A 14,898-nucleotide genomic window follows, 5' to 3' on the forward strand; every position below is an offset into this window, starting at 1 on the left:
GCTGTAGCGTGACAGGTAAAGCAAAACTTGTGCATATTCTTGTAAAAATGTTAACATAAACATAACATTTTAAACTCCAGTATTACACTATTAATATATAAATTAAAAGTTAAGCATGAGTCAATGACTTGACCTTATTATGCACTTGGAGCAATATATAGTAAGTATTAGTACTTTGTGGCAGAAAGATGTAAAAAGTATACTAAAGTATAAGTATTAATGTACTTAGTCTTAGACTCCTGTTTATACTTTTCAGTATAAGCCAAGTATACTTCACTATACTATTCTTAAGTATCTAAAATATAGTTTAGTTAAAAGTCACCTTCAAGTATACTCCCTCAGTGTAACGTCGGTGGTAGGGACGCACACACCGCGTTAGAGAGAGCGAGAGAAAGGTGGAACCAAGTGCCACAAAAAATAACAGAACTAAAAGGAGCGCCTGAATAATCGCGGACTGCTCAACGCGTAAAAAGAAATAAGGCAAAAACAAGGACGTCAGGGGAAGTAGCTGACTAATAGCAAAAAGGCTACTCAAACAAAAAACCCTTCCCATACAAACAGCAACAGGATAGGAAGATAAACAGGTTGGGGAAAACTTGAGGAAGGTCAGTAAGCGACGCAGGAGAGGACTCGAAAAAGACAGAGAAAAACAGACAGGAGAGATAGGTGACGGGACACCTACAGAGGCCAACGCTGCAACAGAGAAAGACAAGAGAGGCTGAGAGCGTAACGGCATAACCACAACGAATCAGCAATGATCCGTCTCCACTGGCTTCCTTAAGAAGCCATGGCAACAGGTGAGACGGATCATTGCTGATTGCGTTGCCGGAGTCTAGGACTGGCTCGGGTGCCCCTTGTGGATGTAGATGGCACGGCATCCGAGCCAGCCCTGACAGAGCCCCCCCCTCTAGGCCCGAGACCCCGCGGGCCCAGAGCGACAGCCCTGTCACGACGGAAGTCACGAATAAGAGAGCGGTCGACAACCCGAGAGGCGGGGACCCATGACCGTTCCTCGGGCCCATAACCCACCCAATCAACAAGGTACTGGTCCCGACCACGAACACGGCGGTGATCCAACAACCGAGAAACGGTGTACACCGGACCGCCGTCAACCACACGGGGAGGCGGCGGGGCCGGAGCGCGGGGCATGTGACACAAAACAGGGCGGAGACGCGAGACGTGGAACACCGGATGGACCCTCATGGAAGGAGGGAGCAACAGCCGGTAAGAGACGGGATTGATCCGCCTGTCCACCTTGAAGGGACCCAGGAACCGAGGGGCCAGCTTCTTGGTTCCACCACGGACCGGCAGATCCTTGGCGGAAAGCCAGACCCGCTGCCCGGGGTGGAAAGACAAAGCCGGAAGACGGTGCTTGTCTGCGTTGCGACGGTAACCGGCTGAGGCAGACAGAAGGGCCCTACGGGCCTTACTCCACGCCAACCGGCACCGCCGCACCAAGGCACGGGCACCCGGAACCGCCGCCTCGTCCTCCTGGTCAGCAAACATAGGAGGGGCATAGCCATAGAGACACTCAAAAGGCGACATCCCGAGGGCAGAGTGCCATAGGGTGTTGTGGGCGTATTCGGCCCAGAGGAGCTGGTCAGCCCAGGAGGAGGGGTTGGAGGACGCCAGGCACCTGAGAGTTTGCTCCAGGTCCTGATTGGTCCTCTCGGTCTGACCGTTGGTTTGGGGATGGAAACCCGAGGACAGACTGGCCTTGGCGTTAAGCAGACCCAGAAAAGCCCCCCAAAACCGGCTAGTGAATTGCGGCCCACGATCAGAAACCACGTCGACGGGGAACCCAAAATGCCTGACAATATGGTGCAGGAAGAGCGAGGCGGTCTCTTTGGCAGACGGGAGCTTGGGGAGGGCTACGAACCTAGCTACCTTGGAGAACCTGTCCACGATAACTAATATGGTAGTGTTGCCACGGGAGGGTGGCAACCCCGTAACGAAGTCTAATGAGGCGTGAGTCCAGGGCCTGGATGGAATAGGCAGGGGGCGAAGAAGACCCGAGGGCTTAGAGTGGGTCGTTTTGTTTTGTACGCACGTGACACAGGTCGAAACAAAGTCGCTAACGTCCTTATCAATCCCCGGCCACCAAAACCGTCTACGAATAAGTTCCGCCGTACGACGAGAGCCAGGATGCGCAGCAAAGGGTGAGTTGTGACCCCATTCCATGACCTTCTTTCGCAGGTTAGGGTGGACAAAGAGACGACCCGATGGCTCACCACCTGGGCCAGGATCGGCTGCTAACGCCCGTTTAACGGCGGTCTCGACCTCCCATTGAATGGGCGCAACAATTTTGGAGGCGGGAATGACTGTACCGGGCTCGGTGGAGTCGGGGGGTGTCTCCCATTGACGAGAGAGAGCATCGGGCTTAACGTTTTTAGTCCCTGGGCGATAGGAGAGGGTAAATTCGAAGCGCTCAAAAAAGAGCGATCACCTGGCCTGACGGGGATTGAGCCTTTTGGCTTGCTGGAGGTAGGCCAAGTTCTTGTGGTCTGTCCACACAAGAAACGGGTGTTTGGCCCCCTCCAGCCAATGCCGCCATTCTTCCAGGGCTAGCTTTACAGCCAAGAGTTCCTTATCACCCACATCGTAATTACGCTCGGCAGGAGACATACGGTGTGAGTAATAAGCACAAGGGTGGAGCTTAAGTGGCGTACCCGTTCTCTGGGAAAGGACGGCCCCAACCCCGTAGTCAGACGCATCGACTTCCACCACAAACGGTAGGTCAGGGTTAGGCATGCACAGAACCGGCGCCGAGGTAAACCGCTCCTTGAGCTTATCAAAAGACTCCTGGGCTGCAGGAGACCAGACAAAGGGACCCGGGGTTTTCTTGGTAAGCGCAATGAGGGGACCAGCCAAAGTGCTGTAGTTCTTAATAAAGCGACGGTAGAAATTAGCAAACCCCAAGAACCGTTGAACCAAACGATGCGATGTGGGAGTGGGCCAGTCGGCGACTGCTCGGATCTTAGCAGGATCCATAGCAAGAACGTTTTGGGCTATTCTGTAGCCCAAAAAGGCCACCTCCTGGACGTGAAACAGGGATTTTTCTAATTTAACGAACAGGTGGTTCTCCAACAGGAGTTGGAGAACCCTCCTGACGTGTTTGACGTGCTCAGACCGTGAACTACTGTAAATAAGGATGTCGTCAAGATACACGAAGGCGTACCGGTCGAGAGCCTCACGCAACACCTCATTAATAAGTCTCTGGAAGACAGCCGGGGCATTCATCAGACCAAACGGCATCACAAGGTACTCGTAGTGACCCGATGGTGTGATGAAGGCTGTCTTCCACTCATCCCCCTCTCTGACCCTCACTAGGTTGTAGGCACTCCGAAGGTCTAGCTTCGTGAAAATGGTAGCTTGTTGGAGTGCCTCAAAGGCCGTTGACATAAGTGGCAGGGGGTGACAGTCTTTGACAGTGATCTTATTGAGACCCCTGTAATCAATGCATGGCCTCAACCCACCATCTTTCTTGCCGACAAAGAAAAAACCAGCACCGGCTGGAGACGTGGAGGGCCGTATGAACCCAGCGGCTAACGCCTCCTGGATGTACGTTTCCATGGCTCTTCGCTCAGGGGCGGCCAAAGAGAAGAGACGACCCCTAGGAGGACTAGACCCGGGAAGTAGGTCAATGGCGATGTCGTAAGACCTGTGAGGCGGAAGAAAACTGGCCTTCTTTTTGCTGAACACCGCTTGGAGGTCGTGGTATTCAGCAGGGACAGAGGACAGGTCAACGATCTCGACCGGCTTTTCAGCAGAAGAAGCAGGGAGGCTCTTACGACATGTGTTTTTGCACATAGCACCCCAAGACCCGATACTGCGCGAGAGCCAGTCTATGTCAGGGTTGTGTCGTTGCAGCCATGGAAACCCTAGTATGAGCGGCATGTGAGGGGCGCTGATGACATATAGGGTGACTAACTCAAAGTGCTCCCCGACGTGCATCTCCAGCGGTATGGTTTGGCGGTCGATACCGCCGGAGATAAGGGCGCGGCCGTCCACCGCGGCGACAGCGAGGGGTTTTTCAAGGCGAACCAGAGGGATTTGTAATTCCTGCGCTAAAGAGCTGTCGATAAAATTTGCCGCGGCACCAGAATCAACAAAAGCCATAAGGCGCTTTTCCTGTGTTTTATGCCACGACAACGAAACGTGGATGGATAAACCGGTTGTGGGAGGACTTGTGTTACGACCCACCAGAGCCTTCCCGTCTACTGGTGGGTCGTGTCTTTTCCCTGCAGCTCGGGGCATTTGGTACGTTGATGTCCCCCGCCCCCGCAATACAGACACCGCCCCTCCTGTAAACGCGCCTGTCTTTCCTGCCGTGACAGGCGTGTATGACCGAGCTGCATGGGTTGCGGTTCACTACTGGGATTATCGGTTTCACCGGACTGCACAACGTCAGGCATGCGGGGTGTTTCGCGATGGAAATGCTTTTTGGTGTTTTTGCGCTCGCGCTGGCGGTTATCGAGCCGTACCGTCAGGCTGATCAGCGTTTCTAGATCAGACGGAGGGTCGCGGAGAGCTAGTTCGTCCTTCAACTCCTCCGTTAGCCCTTCCAAAAACACGGACATGAGAGAGTCCGAACCCCAACCGCTTTCGGCTGCCAACGTGCGAAACTCTATGGAGTACTCTGCTACAGACCGCTTTCCCTGCTTGAGACGCAGAAGCCGCTGACCGACAACCCCGCCCGACGAGGGATGGTAGAAGGCTCCTTTCATGGCCCGGGAGAAGCTATCGTAAGTAGCACAAACTTCGTTCTGTTTTTCCCATACGGGGGTTGCCCAAGCCAGGGCTTTGTCTGTAAGTAAGGCTATCACGTATGCTATTTTTGCGCGCTCGGTAGGGAAGCGTAGAGGTTGCTGTTCGAATACAAGCGAACACTGTAGTAGAAAACCCCTACACCCTTCGGGATCCCCTGAATAGCGAGCCGGGGCGGGGAGAGTAGGCTCAAAGTGCCGCGGGGCTGCTGCGGGTTCGGCTGGGCTCGCGGGAGGCGGATCCCGATGAGCGGGAGACGGGTTACTTAAAGCCCGAATGGCAGTGGTCACGTTGTTGAGCTGATCCATGATCTGGCGAAGGACCTGGTCATGGCTGCCCAACAACTGACCCTGCTGGGAGAGGGCTGCCCTTAGTTCTGCTGCTTCGTTAGAAGCGGCTGGTTCCATGTCACAGGCTGATTCGTTCTGTAACGTCGGTGGTAGGGACGCACACACCGCGTTAGAGAGAGCGAGAGAAAGGTGGAACCAAGTGCCACAAAAAATAACAGAACTAAAAGGAGCGCCTGAATAATCGCGGACTGCTCAACGCGTAAAAAGAAATAAGGCAAAAACAAGGACGTCAGGGGAAGTAGCTGACTAATAGCAAAAAGGCTACTCAAACAAAAAACCCTTCCCATACAGCAACAGGATAGGAAGATAAACAGGTTGGGGAAAACTTGAGGAAGGTCAGTAAGCGACGCAGGAGAGGACTCGAAAAAGACAGAGAAAAACAGACAGGAGAGATAGGTGACGGGACACCTACAGAGGCCAACGCTGCAACAGAGAAAGACAAGAGAGGCTGAGAGCGTAACGGCATAACCACAACGAATCAGCAATGATCCGTCTCCACTGGCTTTAAGAAGCCATGGCAACAGGTGAGACGGATCATTGCTGATTGCGTTGCCGGAGTCTAGGACTGGCTCGGGTGCCCCTTGTGGATGTAGATGGCACGGCATCCGAGCCAGCCCTGACACTCAGTTTTAGTAAAAAATAAGTATACTCATAGTACACTTGAACAAACTTCTTTTTGCTAAGGGTCCTGCCACATACTACTCACACACCCATCAACTTCAGATTAAGAGTGGAGAAAGGACTTTATAGGTGGTAAGGATACGATCCACATACCCACATTCTTACTGTTACCATGTTGTAATTCTGAAAATAGAAACAAATATAATGCTTGTGTAATGTAGGCCGTGTGCATGTGTGTTAGTCCAACACCACGTGTTTGGGTGGGTTCAGGGTGTCCTCCAGGCCCGAGTGTGTTAGGGTGTATCCCCTCTCCTCATCCACACCTCCCACCTTGCTGCCCATCTCATCCTGCAGTCAGCATGCCCTGGTGTCAGTCCTGCTCCCCGCACAGACACCCCCGGGTCAGGGAGCGAGCGTGGTACAATCATCCTGCTCTGTTACACACCAACAGCCCAGAGGGAGAAATGACCTGCAGTGTAAATATGTACAGACGTACAGTCATTTAGATATGTGTAATGAAAAGGAGTGTTAGAGCGTACCGACACAAGCTGTACTGAAAGCTGCCGTAGGTTAATTGATTTCCAGATCTTGCTGACTTTAGCCACAGGAGGCCAGACCTGATTCAGTCCCTATGCCTTTCTCCAAAGGCCATCCCTTTAATAACATGTACACCTATTTTATGCTTGTGTGCTATTGTAAATTCAAAACAGTTATATGGAGCTTTTTTAGTGTCACCAGAACCTGAACCTGAAATCATTATTACTTGAAAAAACTGTAAAATATTCAGGTATGCAAAAAATTCAAGTTAAAATTCAGGTTCAGATCAAAATTCAGGTTCAGGTCAAAATTCAGGTTCAGGTTGAAATTTGGGTGGGGAATGCATCCGGAATACTTAGGATGAGCAAACATTTACATTACATTTACGGCATTTGGCAGACGCCCTTATCCAGAGCGACTTACATTTTTATCTCATTTTTCATACAAGTGAGCAATTGAGGGTTAAGGGCCTTGCTCAGGGGCACCTTAGTCATGGCCTCAGGTCTGAGGATCGAACCCACGACCCTCCGGTCACAAGACCAGTTCCTTAACCACCAGGCCATGACTGCCCTAATTGTACTGCATCTGGCCAATCACAAAACATATCAGAGGTCATTGGGAGGCGCGTCTTTCTGCTAAAGAAAACAGTGCGGTCCCTGTTTGGCGTGTAAGTAGCATGTAAGCAGCACGAAAGTGACCACTGTGCCACCCAGCAATGGCACCTTGTGGCAGCTGCCACTTAATTGTGGCAGTGCTGCGTGACTGTGGCCTCCGTTGTCCTGAAACGCCGCCTGCCTCTGCTGACAGGCATTAAAGACCAATTAAGTGACTGCGTATTGGCCACTCGCTTAAATCATCCCGACGAGCCCCGAATCGCCATTTGTTGCATTTGTTGAAATGAAGATGGTTCATAACTTTTGTTTGAAAATTACGTTGAGATTATGTTGAGTGAAAGATACTAGCCAACATCCAGCTAGACAGCTCTAAATTACTAGTTCAGAATACTGTTTAGCGATAACATCGAATTAAGATTATAGGAGGGTACGTCACGTGAATCTACAGTGGTAGACCGGTAACGACAACACTGTAAATTTAAAGGATTTATAATTATAGATGTTATATAGGTTATATATAGGTTATCAGTGAATGTTCCTCCACACCATCAGCATAATTTAAACCTCTGTGAGCGAGTTGCATCGCATTTGTAATATTTGTGCAATTTGTAGTATATTTAGCTTTGTATTGGTTTCGATTGTTACCCACAACATCAGCCAACAACCACCGAGTGGCTCCTGCCACTCATCGTCTACCACTAATCTAAATTCGACATTATCGTTAAACAGCATCCTGAACTCGTAGTTTGGAGCTGTTGGCTAGCCGCAAGCGGCGATGAGGGGTTCACACATAAAAAGGCAAAAAAGCCCAAAGGGTCTTTTAGACCAACAAGTGATATGAAGCTACTTTAGTCCAAAAAATGGACAGAATTTGCAAAAAATTATTCAACTGACGCAATAAAGGCCCAAAAGATCAAAACAAAATGTTTTGGCAAAATGATTCAGATCATAGAAGTTAATCACATGCTGTGATTAGCTTTGTATATGTGTGTTTGTGTGTTTTTTCATGTATGCAGTAAGGGCTTCTTGAGGCCTTTTTGGTTGGCTTGAGCCAAGGAATACAGCAGAAGTAGAATTTTGTTTCTAGGCCATACAGTGTGGAAGATATTGGCAAAATGATTCAGACCATACAACTAAATCACATTCTGAGATTAGCTTAAAAGCACCGACACACTGACCCAGGGGCCTAGACAAATAAATATACCTTTGGCTGAATTTGGCAGAAGTTGTGAACATAGCAGCAGGAGAGCTCTGGTTAATGCCCCACACTCTTTAACCCTTTTCATTTAGCTGACAAAATCTTTCACATGTGAATCTCAAACTTTGCCTGTTCATGATGTTCTCATCCAGTGGTGTAGTGGGAGTGTGTAGCGGGGGAACACCGTCCCCCACTTATTTTAACTGGATGTTGCTCTTGCAGAGACTGTTACGTCAAACGCTAGGTTTATACATGATGCGTTAGTAATTCGCCAACTTCTGGCGATCGATCGCCACCCCCACCCCCTTCCGCGCTCAACAACTTACGATCGCCACCCCCCCCCCCCCCCCCCCGCTTAACAATTTAGAATCGCTACACCACTGTTCTCATCCCTACTCTGACATGTTCTCACTGTTGTGCCCATAGTAGGGTGGCCACTAGGAATGTGTATCTAACAAAACTTAATGATAAGTAAACTGTGCAGTTATATAGAGGTTGTGTGTGAAATGTGAATTACATATCTCTGTCCTCTCTTATGTCATTACAGGATGTATAAAGGCCATGTGTTGAGAGTGTGTATGGAAAAAATTTTGCTAAATATCAGTTAGTGTGTTGGAAATGGCTAGAGAAATGTATATATGAAGCATATAGGTAGTCCTGGGTGAGTGTGTGTGGAAAAAAAGAAGCTAAATATCTGTATATTAGTCACTGGGTAATGGGTAGTAATGGCTAGAGTTAGTGTGTATGTGAAACCTATAGGCCAGAGAAGCCTTTGTTTTTGTGAGTGCATGTGAAAGAGAGAGAGGGAGGAGGGAGAGCCCATGGGTTGTAAAGTGTTAGAAGGATGGGGGAGTGTGGGGGGATTGGAGGAGGGGGGGCAGTGTGTGTGAGAATGGCAAGCGTGCGTGGCTTGGCTTAGCTCTCTATGCCTCCCTGCTCTGCTCAGTATGGAAAATGAAAATATTCACTATAGAGCCATTTGTGGACGGATTTGGCTCAAACCTGGCACACATCACCACAATCAGACATACTATGGTGTAGTTATTGTAAGTAAGTAAGTAAAATGTATTTATATAGCATTTATCTCAGACAACTGTCACAAAATGCTTTACAAAGGATACAAACAATAAAATGGAAATTTCATACGCATTACAACGGCATAATACACCTGAACAATTAATCAAAGGCCTGTTTAAACAGGTAAGTCTTCAATTGCTTTTTGAAAGACTCCACTGATTCAACAACTCTCAACGAGTAACTCTCAACTGGTCTGTTGTTGAACCACAGGGACCACAGAGACTTTTTCCCGTCAAACAGCTAGTCGCACCATTGAGAAATTAGGTTGCGCTGTGAGATCTTGTCTGCAAATCTGAGTTCGGTTCTATGAAGTTCTATGAAACTTAGAAACTTAACTCTAGAAACTTAAAACCAACAATCCGGCCGTTACAACAGTGAAGAGGTGGACCAGTGGTGACATAGCACTAGCTGTCCCAGCATTTTAATTCCAAACTTTTTGTACCTGTCCTCCACCAGGGGGCAGTTCTGGGGACATTTACATCCCATTAGGCCACCCTTTGTTACATGCAGCCACTTATAGGTAGACGGGTGGGGGGGGTGATGGTGTGAACCATCAGTTCATTGTTCTGCTGGATGTGTTCACTGACTCAGATAGAGAAGGAAAAAACTCTGGCCTTGGGGAGATTGTCTGTGTGGGTACATATATGAGTAAATTTATGTTGGGATGAAGGTGTGTGGGTGTATGTGTGTAAGGGTGTATGTGTGTGTGGGTGTATATGTGTTTGGGTGAATATGGATGTCCAATGTAGCAGCAGTTGGTGAACCGTTGCAGTGGTCATTTGAGCTGTGTTTTTTTCTGCCCTTGCCTTTTTATAATAAATAATAATAATAATAATAATAGTCTTTATTTGTATAGCACCTTTCATACATACATGCAACTCAAAGTGCTAAAAACTACTGAAAATAAGGTAAAAATAAATTACTTGTCTCTCCCCCTCATTTCTATCCTGTCCTGTATGGTGGAGTCTGGGGAACAGGCTGAACTACTCTCTGCAGTGGGGGTGGTGGGGCACCACATTTTAGGCTGTTATAGTTGGTGATTGTGTAAGGCACCTCTTCCTGTACTCTTTACTGTATTTTAGACATTGAGGGCTTTTGAGGGAACGGTGTGGATTAACACTGACCAGTGGCTGACCATGAACATTGAACACTTACCCTCTTTTCTCTCCTCCTCTTTTTTCTGTATGGTCCACGTAACCCCAATTATTTTTATTACTATTGTACTGTATTTTACAGAATTGTTTTCTTTTGATTCTTACATAAAAATAAAGTTGTCCTCCAAAGATGGGGGGGGGGGGGGTGGGGGGGGGGGCAAAAAGAGAGTAGTGACTCTGAAATCTCTTCTGGGAAGATTGTTGTGTATTTGGAAGAGACACACTGTAAAAAGTACCATCTTGATAAGTTAAAATTGCTCAAGATTATTATTCTATTTCAAGTAGCTGAGGGTTTTTTGTATAAATTTGTGTAAAAATATCTTTAGCTATTGGACAAAAACTACTGAAAATAAGGTTAAAATTTTGTTTGTTTTAAAAGTTTTGAATAATCAATATGCCACTTATATGCCACTATAATTCAAGTATTATGTTAGTGACATCTGACTTCTTCTGACTTTGTGACTTCTTGCAAGAGACCTTGCAGTCTCTTGTGGCAGGCAGCCAAATGTGTGTATTGAAGCAGCCACCACCCACACCTGAGACACGCCTAATTTACATAACACTGGAGGTAAGGAGGGCTTATCACACCTGCCAACCACTGCCTTTTGGAAATGCTGGTGTACATAGCAGGGATGACTGCCTTTTGGCAAAGGTTCGGCCACTCCAGTGAAGAGGTGGACCAGTGGTGACATAGAGGAACTGCAGGGCTGCTTCGAATCCACAAACTGGTCTGTGTTTGAGGAGGCGACAGATGGACTGGACGAATACACAGATGCTGTGACGTCATACATGAGCTTCTGTGAAGACAGCTGTATTTCCACCAGGACACGTATCAAACACAGTAACAGCAAACCCTGGTTTTCTATAGAACTGAAACAGCTTAGGCGAGAGAAGGAGGCAGCGTTCAGGAGTGGAGACAGAGCTGTCTACAAAAAAGCCAAGTACAGACTGGAGAAAGGGGTTAAAGCAGCAAAAAGAAAGTTCTCAGAGCAGCTGAACAACCACATCACAGCTAACGACCCATCGTCAGCCTGGAACAGTCTTCAGCTTCTCACTGGCTACAAGGTGAGAAAAACCCCCCTCCTCCTGAACGACCGACAGTTCACCAACGACCTGAACGAGTTCTTCTGCAGATTTCAAACAATACACAATCAGCAGACCCTCTCACCCCATCATCAACCCCCCTCCTCCCCCACGCTGGCTCCACCCCACCACATCTCCACCCCCAGCTTGTCTCACCATCAGCCTGCAGGACGTTCACAGGCTCTTCAGCAGACAGAAGGTGAGGAAAGCCCCAGGGACCTGATTCAGTCTCTCCATCCATCCTAAAGCACTGCTGTGACCAACTAGCACCAGTCTTCACCAGCATCTTCAACAGATCACTGGAGCTCCGTTGTGTTCCAGCCTGCTTCAAGACCTCCACCATCATTCCAGTCCCCAAGAAACCCACCATCACTGGACTTAATGATTACAGACCTGTCGCCCTGACATCTGTAGTCATGAAGGTCTTTGAACGCCTGGTCTTAGCCCACCTAAAGACCATCACAGATCCCCTGCTGGACCCCCTGCAGTTTGCTTACAGAGCTAACAGATCTGTTGATGACATGGTCAACCTAACTCTCCACTTCATCCTTCAGCACCTGGACAGCCCTGGAACCTACGCTCTGGTTCTGTTTGTGGACTTTAGCTCGGCTTTCAACACCGTTGTGCCGCAGCTACTTCAAAGCAAACTGTCCCAGCTGTCAGTGCCGGACTCCATGTGTCAGTGGATCGTAAACTTCCTAACAGACAGGAGACAGTATGTGCGGCTGGGGAAACACTCCTCAGACCTTCGTACACTCAGCACTGGAGTCCCACAAGGGTGTGTTCTCTCACCCCTTCTCTTCAGCCTTTACACCAACGACTGTGTCTCCAAGGAACTGACTGTAAAGCTCCTGAAGTTTGCGGATGATTCCACCCTGGTGGGTCTCATAGCCAACGGTGATGAGTCTGCTCACAGAAAGCACGTTGATCAGCTGGTGTTCTGGTGCAGCGACAACCACCTGCTGCTAAACACAGACAAGACTGTAGAGATGGTGGTGGATTTCCGACACAACCCACCCCCTGTATCCCCCCTCTACATCATGGCTCTGCAGTCTCCACTGTAGAGTCACTCAAGTTCCTGGGCACCACCATATCCAGGGACCTGAAGTGGGAGAGGAACACCGCCAACATCACGAAGCAAGCTCAGCAGAGAATGTTCTTCTTCAGACAGCTCAGGAAATTTGACCTGCCGCAGACCCTGATGATCCAGTTCTATACAGCGATCATCGAGTCCATCCTCACCTCATCCATAACCACCTGGTTTGGTTCCTCTACATCACAAGAAAGAGCCAGACTCCAGCACATCATCAGATCAGCAGAGAAGATCATTGGATGTAACCTGCCAACGCTGCAGGAGATCCACACCAGCAGGGTGAGGAAACGCGCTCGCAAAATTACAACAGACCCCTCACATCCTGCACATCACCTCTTCCAGGCTTTCCTTTCTGATAGAAGACTAAGGACCATCAGAACCAGCACAAAACGACATGCTAACAGCTTCTTTCCCAGAGCTGTAGCTCTCCTCAACCACAGTGGACTCATCTGAGTCTTTAAACCAAATGGACTTAATTGCACTGAGCAGGACATGTCGCTCACTTGCAATACGCTATTTTGCAAAGCCGTACAATGCTAACATCATCCACATCATATACAACACCAGAGCCAGAGTGGCTAATCGGGAGATTCGGGAGGATTCCCGATGGGCTGGCTCATGTCAATCTCTAATTTGGGCCGATTGGGAGGGAAAAATAATTTTTGGCCGGATTTGGGCATGAAACTCCCGGGCTGAAAAAGTGGCCCACTCCGGCCCTGTACAACACTATTAAACATAAACCCACATCTGGATACATATACAGCGGGTAAAATAAGTATTGAACACGTCACCATTTTTCTCAGTAAATATATTACTAGAGGTGCTAATGAAATGAAATTTTCACCAGATGTCGGTAACAACCCAAGTGATCCATACATACAAAGAAATCAAACCATAAATGTCCAGAAATGACGTTATTTGTAATAATGTGAAATGACACAGGGAAAAAGTATTGAACACATGAAGAAAGGGAGGTGTAAAGAGGCATGGAAAGCCAAGACACCAGCTGAACTCTCTCAGTAATTAGAAAGCAAGCCTGCCCCTTGTCAGTGCAAATTAATATCAGCTGGTTCAGTCCCAAATGATGGCCAGCTATCACACAAGAAACATCTGATGATGGGTAAAAGTAAAGAGCTCTCTCAAGACCTTCGCAACCTTATTGTTGCAAAGCATAATGATGGCATCGGTTACAGAAGAATTTCTAAACTTCTGAATGTTCCAGTGAGCACTGTTGGGGCCATAATTCGGAAGTGGAAAGAACATCATTTCACCATAAACCGACCACGACCAGGTGCTCCTCGCAAGATTTCTGACAGAGGAGTGAAAAGAATTATCAGAAGAGTTGTTCAAGAGCCAAGGACCACTTGTGGAGAGCTTCAGAAAGACCTGGAATTAGCAGGTACGAGTGTTTCAAAGAAAACAATAAGTAATGCACTCAACCGCCATGGCCTATATGCACGCTCACCACGCAAGACTCCATTGCTGAAGAAAAGGCATGTTGAAGCTCGTTTAAAGTTTGCTGCACAACATTTAGACAAGCCTGTGAAGTACTGGGAGAATATAGTCTGGTCAGATGAAACCAAAATAGAACTGTTTGGATGCCATAATACACATCATGTTTGGAGGTTAAATGGCACTGCACATCACCCCAAGAACACCATACCAACAGTGAAGTTTGGAGGTGGGAACATCATGGCATGGGGCTGTTTTTCAGCATATGGTACTGGCAAACTTCAAATAATTGAAGGAAGGATGAATGGAAAAATGTACAGAGACATTCTTGAGAAAAATCTGCTTCCGTCTACCAGGATGATGAAGATGAAACGTGGCTGGACATTTCAGCAAGACAATGACCCCAAACACACAGCCAAGGAAACTCTCAATTGGTTTCAGAGAAAGAAAATAAAGCTGCTGGAATGGCCCAGCCAATCGCCTGACTTGAACCCAGTAGAAAATCTATGGAAAGAACTAAAGATCAGAGTTCATAGAAGAGGCCCACGAAACCTTCAAGATTTGAAGACTTGTTTTTTTTGTGGAAAGATTTGTTTGTGTGGAAGAATGGGCCAAAATCACACCTGAGCAATGCATGCGACTAGTTTCTCCATACAGGAGGCGTCTTGAAGCTGTCATTGCCAACAAAGGCTTTTGTACAAAGTATTAGATACATTTCAGTAAGCATGTTCAATACTTTTTCCCTGTGTCATTTCACATTATTACAAATAACGTCATTTCTGGACATTTATGGTTTGATTTCTTTGTATGTATGGATCACTTGGGTTGTTACCGACATCTGGTGAAAATTTCATTTCATTAGCACCTCTAGTAATATATTTACTGAGAAAAATGGTGACGTGTTCAATACTTATTTTACCCGCTGTATATTCATACTTACATATTCACACTC

The sequence above is a fragment of the Brachyhypopomus gauderio genome, chromosome 13 (assembly GCF_052324685.1).
Source record: "Brachyhypopomus gauderio isolate BG-103 chromosome 13, BGAUD_0.2, whole genome shotgun sequence".
Classification (NCBI taxonomy): domain Eukaryota; kingdom Metazoa; phylum Chordata; class Actinopteri; order Gymnotiformes; family Hypopomidae; genus Brachyhypopomus; species Brachyhypopomus gauderio.